The sequence below is a fragment of the Rattus norvegicus genome, chromosome 5 (genome assembly GCF_036323735.1).
Source record: "Rattus norvegicus strain BN/NHsdMcwi chromosome 5, GRCr8, whole genome shotgun sequence".
Taxonomy (NCBI): Eukaryota; Metazoa; Chordata; class Mammalia; order Rodentia; family Muridae; genus Rattus; species Rattus norvegicus.
In genome coordinates, this window is record NC_086023.1 from 114,445,498 (window position 1) to 114,463,324 (window position 17,827).

Consider the following 17,827-nt stretch of genomic DNA (forward strand, 5'->3'; position numbering starts at 1 on the left):
TCAAAGAGTTGAAGAATCAAATTAAAGCAGCAGAGGTTCGATCCCAAAGCAAAGATTAAATATAGGTTAAATGGGCTGCAAGAAGTGTGATCTGAGCAGGCTTGCAACTTAAAAGAGTGTCGGTCACTGACGCCTGGCTATTCCTTTTGAGAGTCTAGGAGAAACGGGTTGGTTGCTAGGGGGAGGGTGTAAGTGATCTGATTTTGATTGATAGGCTTGGGTTCTGTAAGCCTTAGTTCATTGCACACATCCTTTACCATGATATATATAATTTCAATCATATGCATTCCCAATCATGCACAGGCATAAGATGGTAAAAGTTCACACAGAGGACATAGTTTACCTTACTGTGGGTGTATCTAAAACCAGTCCTAGCTGGGCCAGCCCATTGCCTGCAGTTCCTGGATAAGCTTCGGGCTATGTCTGATGTGGAAAGAACACCAATTAAAATTAAGAGGCTACCCGTACCCAACCCCTAGCGACTTATCTCTCCTCCTCCTGGACCACAGAGAAGGGAGCCCAAAGCACTATTCATCTCTGGAGCACTCTGCATTAGAATTCACTGCTCCTTTGTAGTATACATAACCTTTACCTCACTCGGCTTCTGGGGAAAATGCCTTGCCACTTGTGTTTCTTTAGTCCTTGAACAACACTCAAAGAGCCTGGAATCGCTAGATCCACATGGAGATTTCCAGTGAGGTGTGTTTGTATGTGTGCTTGTGTTTGCTTATTTTCCGGTAGAAAAAAAAGATCACCTCTTTTTCATTTTATTTATCTAGTTTTTCCTTTTCCTGAGAATTCACTGTGGGAAGACCCTAAAAGGTAAGGGGTATATAGTTATTGTAGAGTTAATCATGAGTGAATCTGGTCAAAACCCACAGATTTAGGTTATCCCAAATTCCTAAGTAGCTATTGATTTTATGAAGTTTCTTCTGTAGTAAGCAATAGAACAAAGGATATTATAAAGCAGGGCCTAAACACATATGGACACAGACAAGTAGATCATCCCGACAGCGCAGTCTCTACAACAGGACTGAGATGTTCCTCATGAACTCTCGCCTTTGGGTTGGTGAAGCACTATGCAGTAGATTGTAAGAGCATGCCAAGAGGAGGCTGCAGTTTCCTTTGAGAGACTGTGGAACTCAGGAGTAGATCATCCACAGCTTAAGGGACAGGACTGGAGTGACCCTCTTTCTGGGCTTGCTGGCTCAAGCAAGTGGAGGCGTCTTGGTGGAGGCTGTAAAGGTCTATATGTATGGCATCTGCCAGGTTGCTATGTGCCTTGCCAGAAGGGATGTTTATGTAGCAGAGTCAAAGGTTTCCCTACACTTGGCTGTCTCGATTCTAAGTGCAACAGATGGTTATTTCATCTCATCCACACTCAGATTTATGCAAGTTTCATGTGACACTGTTTTCCCAGTGTCTGAGGTTACTACCCTTAGAGTAGGAACAAGAAAGTGAGCAGAGCCCTTGTCAGAAGATGGACATGGCAGTTCAGTTTATGCATATAATAACTTTTAATTGCAGCAAATGAGGAGGCAGTCAGGCCTTGTGGCAGTAAAGGGCACCAACATCAGGGCAAACTCTTAGCTGGACATATGTTTACTGCAGCCCCTCTGTACCTGGGCTCTCCCGTATCTCACAACCTACACTTCCTATGTCTCAGGAACACCTGGAAAGGTGAAAGCAATTACATAAAAAGACCCATGGCTTCCAACATAGAGTAACTTAAAAGCCTAAGAGAACTGTGACACCACACCCTGCAAGCTAGTTTTTTTTTTTTCAGTCGTGACTTTGGCAAATTCAACACTTTCTACTGGAACCCACGGCAGTCTGATACACAAGGGCTCATGGAGTACACACAAGTAGCCTAGTATGCACAGCTAGGTTTACCAGATGGCTATGATCAAGAGTGAACAGGTTCTGGTCACCTAAGCATTCTCTGATGTTTAAAAGAAGAGGAGGAAGGAGAAAATGTCAATTTCATACAGGCAGAGATTGAGGTAGAAATAAAAGTTCTGCCTCTGCCTCCAATATTTATTCTTTTTTTTTTTAATAAAATTGATTTGGATCAGTTTGAGATAACTGCCGGGAAGGGAACATTCCCCTTTCAGATATGTCACTTGTTTTTGTTTCTGATATGGTCTCAAAAGGAACATTGCTGATGTTTTACTGTGTGACATTGTAGTCCTAGAAGAGTTAAAATAAGAAACTACCTGCTTAATCTGCCAGAAAACACACGAGAGGAGCAATCAGCTCTGCAAAGAGTTGCTGGGAACGAGTACGCCTGGCTGCTTTAGGCCATGCTGATTGTCAGTCTTTCAAAATTCAAGTCATTACCAGATGCTGATCTACTATAATATTGTGATATTTTATCTGATTACACTTACCTGATTGTGCCTTATCTGCTATTTGCCTTCCCATTCTTCCATGTATATTAAATGCAGGTGCTTTTATTATTCTGAGAGCTAGAGAGTGTTGACTGCTCTGAATATAAATGGGGATATTATATCATTAACTTGCTCTGAAAGCAGGGCCATTCACTGTGTAAATCACATGCAAGGTACCTGCTGGAGACACAATAAACCATAATGTCTTGAGAAAGAAAGCAACGTGGAATGGATACGGAGATAAAAATTTAAGGCATTGTTAAAGAAAGGTAATCTTCAAAATCCTATTTGGTTCTTTCAAACTAGCGTTTGTTGATAATACAACCTTTATATTAGAAACTTTTTTAAGTTAGGAAGAAAAATCTTCTGGGAAGACATCACACCATGGGATACTGTCACCAGTGGAAATGGCACAAAACTAGTAACAATCCGTGGTTTAACTGAGTTAGGAGAACACTGCTAGTGCACCGGTCTAAGCTTTTAGAGGAACGTTCTTTGATTTGTCAAATACATTCTTATTTGGATGTGTTGCCTGGACATCACGAACAATGGCCAAATGGTGCCAGCATTTTCAGACATTAAAAGGTGAGAAACTTAGAATCTGGCTGCAAATTTCAAAGGAAGCAATATGCAGAGAACTGTGGCAGAACTGAGGCAACGTCTGACTTCCAATGCTCTGAGGTGACAAGCTCTGCTCAGCTCCCACTGTAACAGTCTTGCCAAAACTTAATCTACAGTCACTTGAGTTTCAGGAAATCTATTTTCAGAACAGATGTGATGTGAGAGCTGAAATGAACTGCTGCCCTCTGGTGAAGAGAATATCCGGTGGCCTGCTCCTCCCCTCATACAGCAGATGGGAGACGTAGCAGTGGCCACCGCCACATTCCTTACCTTCTCACCCTTTCACTGACAACGTGACAAAAGGCTACTAAAGGCCTGAGAGTATGGCTCAATGTTGGGCTGGCTGGATTCTCAGAATTGCAAAACCCAACCATAAAGCTGAAAGGCAACTCAGTGGAGGGTTTGCTTTGGTTCACTGTGTGAGGGTATAGTCCATCACGTGGGACAGGCAAAGTGGTGGAGGTGTTCCTCAGCTGTGACTCCTTACTCTCCACACTAGAACGAAACAGGAAATAAAGCAAGAAAGGCTGGCACTTGACTTGGTTTCTCTTCTCTTCCTTTTTGTTTATTTCAGGGCCCCTGCTCATGAAATAATGCTACTCTCACTCAGGACAGGTCTCTCCATTCAGGTAAGCCTCTCTGGAAACACCCATCTAGACACATTCGGAGGTCTGATTCCAGATGATTTCAAAATCAATCATGTTGACAACTAAGATCAAGCATCATGCTTCCTAGGACACAAGCTATAGTCTTAGCCTGAAAGAGTGAGCCAGTCACATTGTTTCAGATCTGGAGGTAGAGACGACAAGTATGAGGACCACTGGGACCATGAGGAGGAAGGTCACCTGTTCATTTTCCTCCAAGGCTGCCTGTGTGAAGAGGCTCCTGTGCAAGTGCTGGCTGTTACCCAGAAATGCGCAGGCCATAACCTTACCTGAACCAACTATGTTAAAGCAAGTGAAGGTTGCCTTTTGATCAAAAACATCTTAATATTATTAAACTACATGCCAGAAGGCAGAATGTATCTTTAGAAGATAGTCTGGTCTTTTCAACAATTACATACCGGCATACATTTTCTCAAGAGAGATATTTAATAGGATTTTTGTGATCTTGTTAAAATATTTGCTCCTAAATAAAAATAATTTTAACTGGGTATGATTTTATACTTTTTAGAATATCTATTCTCAAAAATCATGAAAATCAGTGAGACAGAAATGAGGAAGAAAAGAGCTATGTCCAAACATTAAAGCTATAATTTTTTAGCAAAGGGGAATGTATGCCTAAGTCACAAAAGACATTAAAGTGTAAAATTTCTGCTCATCAAAAGACACCATGATGAAGATGAAGGAGGACTGCAGAGACACAGAAGCTCTGAAACGCTGGCGAAGGCGTATCTGGTAAATGAGTGCTGTCCAGATGGGAAAGAGCTGTGATAACACAACAGAAAGACAAGTGGCCCACTTAAAATGGAGAAAACTCAGAATCAAAAATATATATTCACCAGTGACCACATAAAAGCACATTGGGGAAATGTAAATTAAAACCAAGTGGAAAGGTGAGAAATACACTAAAAGAGAAAGATACACTTCTACAGTTTTGTTCCCTAGCATTTTCTTTCTTTCTTTTTTTTTTTTATTATTATTATTAACTTGAGTATTTCTTATTTACATTACGAATGTTATTCCCTTTCCCGGTTTCCGGGCAAACATCCCCCTAGCCCCTCCCCCTCCCCCTCTATGTGGGTGCTCCCCTCCCCATCCTCCCCCCATTACCGCCCTCCCCCCAACAATTACGTTCACTCGGGGTTCAGTCTTGGCAGGACCAAGGGCTTCCCCTTCCACTGGTGCCCTTACTAGGCTACCTATGAGGTCAGAGTCCAGGGTCAGTCCATGTATAGTCTTTGGGTAGTGGCTTAGTCCCTGGAAGCTCTGGTTGGTTGGCAATGTTGTTCATATGGGGTCTCAAGCCCCTTCAAGCTCTTTCAGTCCTTTCTCTGATTCCTTCAACGGGGATCCTGTTCTCAGTTCAGTGGTTTGCTGTCCCTAGCATTATCTGAACCTAGATTATTCTACTCTAGATCCCCAGGCTTTTCTAGCTGAGGGTTCCAGACTGAATATTGCTTTCTTCTCTCACATTCACAGTTAAGAACAGTATATCTAAAACACATCTGAATCAAACTGTCATTTGTCTAGTTTCTAGAATAAAGGATTCTTGGTTCAAAGTAAACAAAACCTTACGACCTCTCCCTGGATTTCGAAGAGAAAGCATCTGGGCACTGGTTCTTTCATGCTCCTCTTTAGGTTTGGCAACCACTGTGCTTATTATAATACAGCTTGATATATGCAAAAAAAAGTATTCTGTGCTTCATATTGTTATACACAGAGTCAGGGTCGTGGTTAGGATATCTAGAATTAGGAGGCAGCCATTTGAAGAGAGATTGTTTATCACGGGACTCCACACCAGGGATTTGGAACCCCGGGAGGATTCTATTTTGTATCTCAGTTGTGTCTGCAAAGTGCTCAATGCACGCAGTTATGTGCAAGGCAGTCGGGAGGCTGAGATGGGGCTCAACTGGTAAAGTGTTTTCCTTGCATGCATAAAGCAGTACTCAGAATTACCTCAATCGGGTGTGATGGTAAATATCTCCAATCCCAGCACTTAGAAAGCAAGAGGAACAGAAGAAGTTCAAGGTCATTTCTGCTATATAACAATTCAAAGCCAGCCTGGGTACATGAGACCTTGTCCAAAAACAAAAGGGAGACGTAGCTCATATTTCTTATCCTTGCACACTCAACTTAATGCATAAAGATCAGCTTCCACTATCTAGTTCTTTTTCAGTGTCAAATTTTCCTCTTTTGTTTCTAGATACTTCTTCAGAACACATCTACTGTGTATATAGCCCAAATCTGCTCTAATAGCCTGAATGGTGTTTTCATTAACAAACACAAGAAACGTCCAGTCCAAATAAAAGAAGCCAATGTTTCTACCTTCTTCCTGATAAAACAAATTCTTTCAGGAGGGATGGTGCTTAAGGGAAAGCTGTACACTATCAGAAAGATACTTAGCTCACTTTATAGTGCTGTGAGGCCATCCATCACACTATTTCCCAACTCACTTTTTGCCCCTGTGAAGTGATATTCCCAATAAACAGTCTAAATGTAAAAAGATATAAAAATTATCCAAATGTAAAGGGTTTTCCAAACACACAAAAATATCTAGAAAAAGCACTACAAGGAGGAAACTGCTGTTAAACACTTAAAAATGGGACACACGGTGTCTGGGGAGGTAGCTCATCAAAGGATGGGGACTTGTTTTGAATCCCCAGTACCCATGTAGACGCCTGGACATGGCTGTGCATACCTGTACCCTTAGCATAGTGGAAGAGAGACAAACTACTCCCAGGAACTCAAGGCCTACTCAATGTAGCAAAACCCTGCCAGCTTCTGGTTCAATGAGAGATCCTCTCTCAAAGCTACCAGTAAGGCAGGAAGCAATAAGACACACAGATGTTCTCCTCTGACCTTTACATGTGAAGTGTGTACAACACACACACACACACACACACACACACACACACACACACACACACACACACACGTACACATACATATGCAAAATGTGACACAAATGTTTAACTATTTAAACTTTTCTTTCTTCCTTGACGACACCTGCCAAAGAGCCAATCACTGATCATATAGGTATCTCCTGACATTTCATTCACTGTCTTTGGACATAGAAAAGAAATCATTTGCATCTGAATTTCACTTGAAAGTTCAATCACACTAACTCCATTTTGGATCACCTCCTTGTTTACTCCGAATTGGAAATGTGGGCAGGTTCCAGGGAAGGAAACAGGAAGTCTTAACACTATTAAGTTGGAGTTTCTGTGGAGCACTTACCAGAGGAATGGGGCAGGGCAGGAGGGACTGCTAAAATGCTATAACAGCCCATGTTAGAGTGAAGCTTATTAAGACTGTTCCAAAGAGAGGTGAGGAATGAGAGAGATGACTCCACAGTTAAGAGCACCGCTTCTCTTTCAGAGGATCCAGGTCCCAGTCCCATCACCTACATGCTGGCTCATAGCCATACGTAGCAAACACAGCTACAGGGTGTCCAATCCCTTCTGGCTTCCACAGGCTACCAGCTATACATGTGATATAGAGACATTTATGCAGGCAAAACACCATACACATAAAAGAAAGAAAGAAAGAAAGAAAGAAAGAAAGAAAGAAAGAAAGAGAGAGAGAGAGAGAGAGAGAGAGAGAAAGGAAGGAAGGAAGGAAGGAAGGAAGGAAGGAAGGAAGGAAGAAAAGAAAGAAAGAAAAAAGAAAGGAAGGAAGAAAGGAAGGAAGAAACGAAGGAAGGAAGCAGGCCGGCAGGCAGGGAGGGGAGGAGGGACAGACAGAAGGAGGGTAAAGAGGTTTAAAATTCCTTCATGCAAGAAGCTTGTTGAGTTTCAGGAAGTAAATGATTCTGAAAATTCAGGAAGTCCCTGAAACTGACAAGATGCACACCCATCTCCCCACGGGTCCTTGGCGGACGTTGGAGATCTGCCCTTGACTCTGAGAGCAAATTAAATAGTAAAGGCAGTTTAGAGACACTATCAGACAAGACGAGCTGCCTAGAAGAGAGTCAGGTCAGCTGAGCTACCTGGAAAAAACACTCTCCTACCCACGAAGCTGCCTGCAAGTTGTGCAACCTGCTCCAGGTTTTTAGGTTTGTAACCATGCTGAGGTAGGCTCTTGATGATGCAACTGTCTTTGTCATTTCTTCTTCAAGTAACCCCTCATGCATATTTCTGTACATAACCCCAATAAGACTTACTAGTTCACTAGATCTTACTGGGATCAGTACTTTGGTTTGCTGTCACATCTGCCCAGTAATAGTGTTGAACAACAAAAGCTCATGTGTATGCTTTTATGTATGTATGCTTTTATACACATTAGCTGATATACACATAGGACATGTCACAGAACATAGCCTTATAAATATGGCTAAAAATGTCATGAGACTGCCAACTCTTTTTTTGGTGTTTCTGTTGTTGTTGTTGTTGTTTGGTTTTGGTTTGGGGTGTTTTGGTTTGGTTTGGTTTGGTTTACTTTTGGTTTTTGGGCGTTTTGGTTTAGTTTTTCAAGACATGGTTTCTCTGTGTAGCCCTGGATGTTCCAAACTTGCTTGGTAGACCACTCTGGCCTCGAACTCACATAGATCCGCCTGCCTCTACCTCTGCCTCTGGAGCTGGGACTAAAGGTGTGCTCCACCATGCTCAGCTACTGACAAATGTTTTAATGGCAGCGTTTTGAGGGTCATCAACAAAGCCTTTAGCAAGTTCTCATCCCAAGACAGCACGTCAAATTCAATTCACTTGAACAGTCATAGCTAACGTGTATGATGGCATGGAAAGGTGATTTTTTTTTTTACCTAACAGCGTAGGATGCTCCTCCCTGCTCCCCACTTATAGTACAATATGTCTTCCTATACAGTGCTCAGCTGCTGAACTATTAGCCTTTGATGTAAAAAGCCTACCACATTTACTGATATCCAAGCGTCTAGGTTAGAGACAAGGGCATCCTTAAAAGTTATAAGTTGAGCCGCTATTTGCTTACAGACTAACTCATCCATCTCCAGATTGATCTCCGCCAAATTCTCCATGATTCTGTTACTCTGTTATTTATGAGAGGCCGTGCCTTCATGTTTCAGAAATTACCAACCAGTCAGCACGGATGGGTATGTATTTATCTTGCTCACTCGGTGGCGAGAAACATACATAATAAATTCTTAGGAATGTTATCTCTTTCATTTAAAGTGAAAACAACTGCTGCATTATTGATTGGCTATAGAATCTGTTCACAGGTAGAAGGAAATACCACCTGTTAAAGATGAGAAGACTTCAACACCTCTGAGTTTCCAGGATCAGACAAGCACTCATGTTTCAATCCCAACATCTGGGAGGCTTTGGCAGGAGGCTCATGTGTCTGAGGCTAGCCTTTAGCTACAGAGAGTGTTCCAGGCTAGCCTAAGCTACAATGAAAAATTCATGACACATGAGAATTAAAATAAGAAAATGTGAAAAAAAATAAAGTGTTTCATGACTAGAAACTGTCCCTGAATACTCTTCAATTATTTTAATTCAATTAATTTTTACAGGAAGATGGTAGTAGATCATTGCCTACCTGTCCATTTGATTAAAAAATAAAATAAACTTTAAATCTGTGGTTCTCAACTCTCCTGATGCTGTGACCCTTTAATACAGTTTCTTATGCTGTGGTGACCCCCAACCATAAAATTATTTTGTACTGTTATGAATAATAATGTAAATATCTGATATGTGACCCTCCCAGAGGTGTCACAACCCACAGGCTGAGAACCTCTACTTTAAATGAACTTACTTACTATACTTTTATACTTTATGGTAGACCTTACTAGCATCTGCCTTTGTATTATCAAACCATCATATAAACATTATTTCAAAGCATAAAACAGAACTGTACATTCATTTTCTATTTTTTCTTCTTTTTTTTTTTTGCTGTTTAATAAGGGCCAAAAGTTGTTACTATTACAAGCATATCAAATCTTATTTAATACTTAAAAAAAAACCCAGGATGTTAGTATACTATGTTATCATCAGTAAAGAAGTCCCAAAAGAAATTTTTAAATGTTATACCAATATAAACTACCTCTTTTTGAAAAACTATTGAATAGGGAAAACACTCTATTAAAAGAAACAGGGGTGGCCAAGTAGCTGTTAGGTAACGGGCCACTGACAGTTTTAACGAGGGTAAACATTTTCTTGCATAAAGACGAAGTATAAATGAATAAAGAATTGTAATAAGCAATGCATTCTATCAAGCAAATAAAGTGGCCTTTGGTTTGCTGAGACTCCCGGCTTGAACTTGTGTTGCACCGCAGGAGAAATCATTGATTATAGGTGATCAGTGCATCATTCAACCCCCATCAGAAGAGATTCTTCTTGAAACATGTAAATTAACAAGGAGATCCACAGGCAGACAATGTGCAGGACGAGGAAGTTTGGAGCATTCAGTTCTAAAAGATGTCTTCATCAAACCCTCGCCTAGAGGCTCTGGGATCTAACTAAAAGAGGAGGCAGAACGATTACAAGAGCCAGAGACGGTGAGTGACTCCAAGGAAACAGTGTCTTCCAGACAACAGGACTGATAAACATATTCATGCACAGACACTGGGACAGAGCACATGAGACCTTGGGACGGTTTGAGTATACTTGGCTCGGGGAGTGGGGCTATTAGGAGGTGTGGCCTTGTTGGAGTGGCTGTGGCCTTGTGGGAGCAAGCGTGTCACTGTAGGGGTTGGGGAGGCTTTGAAATCCTCCTCCTAGCTGCCTGGGAGACAGTCTAGCTCTCAGCAACTCCAGTGCCATGTCTGCCTGCCGGCTGCCATGATTCCTACCATGATGATAATGGACTGAACCTCTGAAAGTGTAGGCCAGCCCCAATTAAATGATGTCCTTTGTAAGATTTGCCTTGGTCATAGCGTCTCTTCACAGCAATGAAACTGTAACCAAGACAGACCTGTACAGGTTCAAAGTCCTAGCATGAAGAAGAGGAGGTGAGTACAAAGTCCCACTCCTAACCCAGAAGGTATTTTATTTGCAAATTGATAGCTGTTGGGAAAGGGAAAATCAGTTTTCTCCAATGGAGTGTCACTGGTTAGTTATATCAACCACACTGCAGGCCAGGTCCCACGCCCAGCGATAATTAATGGACCCCCACAACACAGACTCCATGGTTTTGGGTTTTTGGTGGGGGGAGGAGAGGAGAGGGGAGGGAGCAGTGGATGCTTTTGTTTTATTTTGTTTTATTTTTGTTATATTAATCTTTTGTTTGTTTTTCAACGTGTGGGCTGGTTTGGAGAGAGAGAGAGAGAGAGAGAGAGAGAGAGAGAGAGAGAGAGCGCAGAGAACCTGAAGTTGGGTGGATAGAGAGATTGGGGGGAGTTGAGAGGGACATGGTCAAAATATATTGTATGAAAAAAATGATTGAAACCTAAATTTGAAAACAATTCTTTGCTATGGGGATCAGGACAAAACCAGGGTAAATGGAATCTCCAGATCTGAAAAGAGTGAGCTTGGCTCAAACATTTTAAGATTGGAATAACCTCCTTTAAATCAGAAATTTAAAAAAAAAATCAAGAAAATCTGCATTGAAGACAAACTCTGGTGTGTAGTCTAAAGCAAAGTTACACACATTATTCTCTTGGCTACATACAAAAGCCAGTGTGACAGCTTCTGAGATGGCTCCCAAACACCCATCTCCCCACGGGTCCTAGGCGGACGTTGGAGATCTGCATTCTGATGGCGGTTTACAGGCGCTTCAGGGGAAATTTAATTTGTGAAGCTGTGACGACTACCGTGATCCAGAATCTCATTGCTTCTCTTCTGTTTCAAAACCTGACGATGTATCTCCCTTCCAAATATAACCTAAATATTCTCATTCTCGAATCCAAAAATCAATACAAGAAGATAAATAAACAGAATGCAAATAACCCTGGAGTTTCTGGAGGGCTAACCATGCCTATTGTGTAACAGAGATGGTAGTAAGATATCTGTTCAATTTACAGTACCTGGACATTAGAACTAGTAAAGATATAAGGACAGCTATTCTGAGCATGCTTAATGAATTTATCTGGATAAATGAAGTGACAGGTATCTCAATAAAAACATTAGAGAAAAAAGAGCCAAATGGAGATTTAATAATTGAATTATACAATTTGAAATACTTTAAAGGATACCGTATGGGATTAACAGAAAGACTGAGATAAAATTGAGAGGAATTAGTCAAGTTTTTAAGATAATCTAGCAAATTATCTAATCAGAACAAGAGAAACCTTTTTATTTTCAACAAAGCCTTGGGGATCTTTGTGACAATGTCAAAAGGACTAATGCACAAGTAGCTAGAGTTGCAGAACACAAAGAGACCAAAAATAAACCCAATATTATGGCAGTAAAAAACATGGCATACGTCCACAAGAGAGTAGCAGCTTATATACCAATGTAGTTAGGAACTATGAAGGCCAGACGACAGTAGAACGGCATCCCAGTGCTAAAAGGAGGCTACTCGGGACTTTATTCTAAGTGGAAATACCAAAAATGAAGGAAGTTCTACTTCTGGGCAAAACGGAGTAACAGGAAATGGATTTGCTCATCCTCAAAAACAACCAAAACCCAGAATTGCAGAAATGATAGCCGCAAATCTTCCAAATGTGACCTAAGAAATAAGGTGACAAACCTAAGAATCTCAGTGACCCCAAATGAAAGAAAACGCAGCAAGCCACAGTGCAGTCAACTTATCCAAATTAGTAATGAATTAGTGAGATGTTAGTGTTTCTAGATGATGCGGTACTGACTGGGGCTAGATACTATGAAGTACGGATACATGTGACAATATGAACATTTGAACAATAAATCAAAAAGCCAGACACAAAGTCAGGAGCCTATTACAGGCTCCATTCATATGAGCTACTCCAGGTAGGCAAGTCTAAGTATAAACATTGCATCAGTGTTGCCGGGGGCGGAGAAAAGTAAGGAGGAAGGAATGTTCATGAGGAAAATGCATCTTTTTCAGATTATGATGATTTTCTGGACTCAAAGACAAACCATAAATCTGTAAGGGCTACTGAACTGTACACCTTTAAAGGGTGAACTTTACTTACGTGGATGGCATAGCAACAAAACGTCGAGGAAGGATTAAAGCAACAGAGATACACCGAGGAGCTCTGCTAGCCCAACGCACTTTGACTCCACCAGGATATTGTAAAAATACCAGACTGAGAAGTTATAAATTTGCAAAGTTATAAGTAAAAGAACTGCATTTAAATGTTTTAAATGTAACTGCTACAGAAGGTTCGACAGCTATTGTTAAACTCTCACATACTTCCCTACCAGCTGATAGAAAGAAGCTGTCTCTTGGCTGATGACAAAGAAAGACAGAAGATGAATCACTGCTGGGGGAAACCAATTTATTTAGTCCCTCTGAGCAGGTTATTTATGACTTGTCAACACATGCTGTTAGTGCAATTAAACATCGAAATCTGAAATTCTCTCCTCTCTATAACCCCACCCTTTTTAAAAGAATAGACAAATTTAGAACATGGAACTCGTATTTTGAGTTCCTTGTGCTTTTGTTATTTTGCTGTGGTGCTCTCGTACACCTGAGATAGCCTCTGCTTTGACTTTCTAGATTTAAATGCTTACAGAGATGACTGTGAAAACATACACAAGCACTGTCCACTTCAAGATAACACAAGCCCTCAAATTTAAAACTGGTAGAATCCTCATTGAAAGCCCGAACAGCAAACTGATGGCTAAGGAAAAATATGGTTACTTAACACTGCGTGAACAAACTCTTGCAAATAAAGTATTTGCCCATACTTACTATGTGAAAAGCACATTATGAAATTCCACTTTGTCTAGGCCTCCAAATCATTCACGCATACACAAAAATCTTATTTATATCATAAAGACCAGACCTATAATAGCAACTATTTCCATGGGAAATCTTTAAGTAGAGCAAGAGAGTTGTAAGCAATATTTGTTAACTCTGTCACTTAGCTGCCAGATTTAACAGCCTGTCATTCCTGCTGATGTTCCTCATTGAATTTATACCTTTATTTATTTGGAATTTTTCAAGATTTATTTATTCACTTTATATCCCAATATCAGGCTCCCCTTCTCCTCCCAGTGTCCCCTCGTGCAGATCCTCCCATTCCAACCTCCTCACCCCACCTAGCTGGAGTTTTTGTAAAAGGGAGAATTGATTTTCTTTTTAGATTTTATGCATACAAATGTTCTGGCTGCATGTATATGTGTACGTCACATGTGTCCCTGGTACCTAAGAAAGTGAGAAAAGGGCATCATATTCCTTGGAACAGAAGCTACAATGGTTTGTAAAGCACCACGTAGGTGTTGGCAACCAACCTTGGGTCCTCTACAAGAGTAGCAAGTGCTCTTAACCACTAAGCCACCTCCTCAACCGTTTTCTGTTTTGTTTTTGAGATAGGGTCTCATTATTTGGCCTGACTTTCTTGGAGCTCATTATGTAGACCACACTGGCCTTGAACTTAGATTCACCTGTCCCTACCTACCTCCTGAGTGCTGAAGTTAACATTATGTTTGTCTTAGTTAATACCTGAAAAGCACCAAATCCAGCTGACTAGTTCTGGGCCTCTAGGAGCTTCCAGTGATAAACATGTTCATGAAATGACTAAGTACCAAAAGTGCACAATCCCTTTCTTTTGTGCTGTTGTTTCAGAATCCCATTGTTTGCAGCAAACTCAGAGAGGGTGGTTGCCACCAAGACTCAATTCAAATCCAAAACATGTAAATGTGTATGATAATGTGTTTTCAAATAGTTGCCTGAACATGAGGCTTTTACCTAGTAAATCAAGAACAGAAGCTTGAATGAAGAAGTCTCCCCAACAATACACTTTTTTTTTTCTTTTCTTTTTTTCGGAGCTGGAGACTGAACCCAGGGCCTTTCGCTTGCTAGGCAAGCGCTCTACCACTGAGCTAGATCCCCAACCCCAACAATACACTTTTATAACAAAATCTATTTGCCAAAATTGCTCCCACTTACTTCATCAGAAACACCAATTATCATCCAGTACATGTTATGATACTTGCAGTGAACAGCACTCCTGTGAATGCTGTCTGCCCTTCTTTCCAAGAGCCATCATCATCATACTGGCGTGGCTTTCACTACCAAATGTCACTTCTCCCTGCTGTGGGTGTTTCCTCTGTGGATCTCCCAACACCTCTCACCTTCCACATTCACTGAACCGGAGGATTAAGCAACCACAGTCAGCAAGTGTTTTAGGATACTAAGACTTTGTAATGTCTTAACTATATGCAGGATATCTTGATACCTTAAGGATATCAACCAGCCCCGTGGTTCTCTTATTTGTGAAAATGTTTTCTCTCCAGATTGTAGCATTCCTTTTTTGTTTTATTTCTTATGTACTTGGAAAATGGAGTCTCATATATGTATCCATATGTGTGTGGATACATGTCGTTGGATAATTTGCATAGGGAAAAAGTGTGCATACCATTAATTTAAGTAACAGTATAACTTAGAAATAAGAAAAGCATTACAGCTATCAAATTATTATATCTAGATAGGGCTCTGCCCAATAGTATTCTCTTTTGTCCATGTAAGTTACAAAAATCCACAATATTTCAAAAAAAATTAGAAATTAATGAAACAAAGCTTTTCCAAAAAATAAAAATCTTCCACTTCAAGATAAGTGAATATTCATGCACTTTTGATAACTGAAACCCATTTGTGGAAGGTAGATACAAGGAAGAGAACTACATTTGAGTAATTACATGTATTGAAATGATTGTGGGCTGAAAAACCCTTAGATTCAAATAAATATTAAAAATGAGTGTAGTCTGTTAACACAAGCCAATTAAATGCAACATTTGAAACTAGATCTCATCTAATAAAATAAACAAACAAACAAAACAAATGTGAGTGCTGGAGAGATGGCTCAATGGTCAGGAGCACAGCCTGCTTTTGCAGAGGACCAGACTTAGATGCACAACTGCCTGTAACTCCAGCTCTGTGGGGATCAAACCTTCTCCTGGCCTCTGTGGGCACTGCGCTCAAGTGCTCAGATCCACACTCAGACATTAACACATATAATATAAAAAAGGAAAAAGAATTCCTGGGCCCAAAGTCTATGAGATATCTCAGTAGGTAAAGGCACCTGCCACTAAGTCTGATGAGAAATCCCCTGGGGTTGAAGGAGAGAACCAATTCCTACCAGCTGTCCTCTGACTCCACAGACACAAATAAATATAATTAATTAATTTTTTAAATCTCATTTTGGTTCTATGATTATAAAATTTCTGTATAAAATTAAAAGGCAAGTTTTTAAATTCATAAAACTTTACATGTTTTTAATTATATTCTTCTTAACAAGGATATAAAGGTCCTTGTGGATGCACATGTGGGTCTGGGTAAACATGCACATATATTTTCAGGAATGTGGAAGCCAGAGGTCACACATTCACCATGTTTTGAAACACAAAATCACTCATAGGCCTAGGGATTGCCAATTAGACTAGGTTAGGCTAGGCTGGCTAGTCCCTTAGGCTGACCTCTAGTTTTGCCTCCCCAACACTGAGATTACAACCTGCATCAGCTTTTAAAATATGGGCTTTGGGAAGCTAACTCAGATCCTCATCCTGACTGAGCTAACTCCCAGCCCCTTTCTTAATATTTACAAATTGGGAATACAATGAAGTTTTTTAAGTTTTTATCCATTCTTTATTCACTTTACATCCCGATTGCAGCCCCTCCTCCCTGCCACCCCCCCATAACCCTCCATCCCCCTTCACTTCTTCTCTAAGAAGGGGGAGGCACGCTCTAGGTACAAATCCACCGGTCACATCAAGTCTCTGCAGGACTAGGCACATTCTCTCGCACAGAAGCCAGACAAGGCAGCCTAGTTAGGGGAACAGGATCCACAGGCAGGTAACAGAGTCAGGGTCAGCCCCGCTCTAGCTGTTGGGAAAAACTCGAATGACCAAGCTGCACATCTGCTACATATGTGCTGGGGACCTAGGTCCAGCCCATGTATGCTCTTTGGTTGGTGGTTCTGTCTCTGGGAGTCCCCAAGGGTTCAGGTTAACTGACTCGGTTGGTCTTCCTGTGGAATTCCTATCCCCTCCAGGTCCCACAATTCTTCCCCCAACTCTTCCAAAAGTTCCCCCTAGCTCCCAGAAGTTAGACAGTCAACAAACCAAATAACCCAATTAAAAAATGAGGTACGGAGCTAGAGAATTCTCAACAGAGGAATCTTTAATGGCTGAGAAGCATGTAAAGAAATGTTCAATGTCCTTAGTCATCAAGGAAATGCAAATCAAAACAACACTAAGATTTCACTTTACACCAACCAAAATGGCTAAGACCAAAAACTTAAAGAGACAGCCCATGCTAGTGAGGATATGAAGCAAGGAGAATACTACACCATTGCTGGTGGGAGTGCAAACTTATACAAACACTCTAAAAATCAATCTGAAAATTGGGAATAGCTGTACCTCAAGACCCAGCTATACCGCCCCTGGTCAGAGACCCAAAAGGTGCTCCGCCATCCCACAAGGACATTTGTTCCACTATGTTCATTGTAACTCTATTTGTAATAGCTAGAAACTGGATCCCTCAACTGAAGAGTAGATAAAGAAAATGTGGTTTATTTACACAATGGCATGCTACTCAACTATTAAAAAACATGAAATTTGCAGAAATGGATAGAACTAGATTAGCCTGAGTAACCCGAAAGGATATGCATGGTATGTATTCACTTATAAGTAGATATTAAGTTTTTTTTTCAATGACCAATTAAACAGAAAAGGTGAGCCTGGTGGTGGTGGTGGTGGTAGCAGCAGCAGCGGTGGTGGTATATGCCTTTGATCCCAGCACCAAGGAGTCAGAGCGGGAATCTCTGAGCTTGAGGCCAGCCTTATCTACAGGGTGAGTTCCAGGACAGCAAAAGCTGTAGAGAGAAACCCTGTCTCAGTGAAAAAGAAAAGTGAAAGATAAGAAAACTCAGAAGGAAGGAGTTACTAGTGGAGTGAGGAAAGGGGGAAAAGCACATAAAATGGCTATTCAGAGAGGGCGGCTTCAAAGTAGGCTAGTGGCTAACTACTCACCCTAAATTTCTGTTCCTAAGTTCGATAAGCTCTATACTCTGACATACCAGTCAAAATTTTGTTTTCTAACAACTGCTCAGAAATAAAAGGCAAGTAATTTCAAACCAATTAGCAATAAAATGTGTTC

At 40.9% G+C, this 17,827-nt stretch overlaps 1 protein-coding gene and 1 long non-coding RNA gene across 15 annotated transcripts in view; one reads left to right on the forward strand and one right to left on the reverse strand.

The window, feature by feature from the left end:
• Positions 1–17,827, reverse strand: part of Caap1 (caspase activity and apoptosis inhibitor 1) — a 101,057-nt gene that overhangs the window by 16,507 nt on the left and 66,723 nt on the right. The gene's annotated exons all lie outside the window — the stretch shown is intronic.
• On the forward strand, positions 344–9,074 carry LOC120102920 (uncharacterized). 4 transcript variants are annotated; one of them, XR_005504856.2, is made up of 5 exons: positions 344–699; positions 780–822; positions 3,586–3,640; positions 8,640–8,738; positions 8,865–9,074. It is a non-coding gene; the product is annotated as an uncharacterized LOC120102920 (long non-coding RNA). The 4 variants fall into 4 exon arrangements; XR_005504858.2 differs by lacking the exon at positions 780–822; XR_005504857.2 differs by lacking the exons at positions 8,640–8,738; positions 8,865–9,074 and adding an exon at positions 4,339–5,272.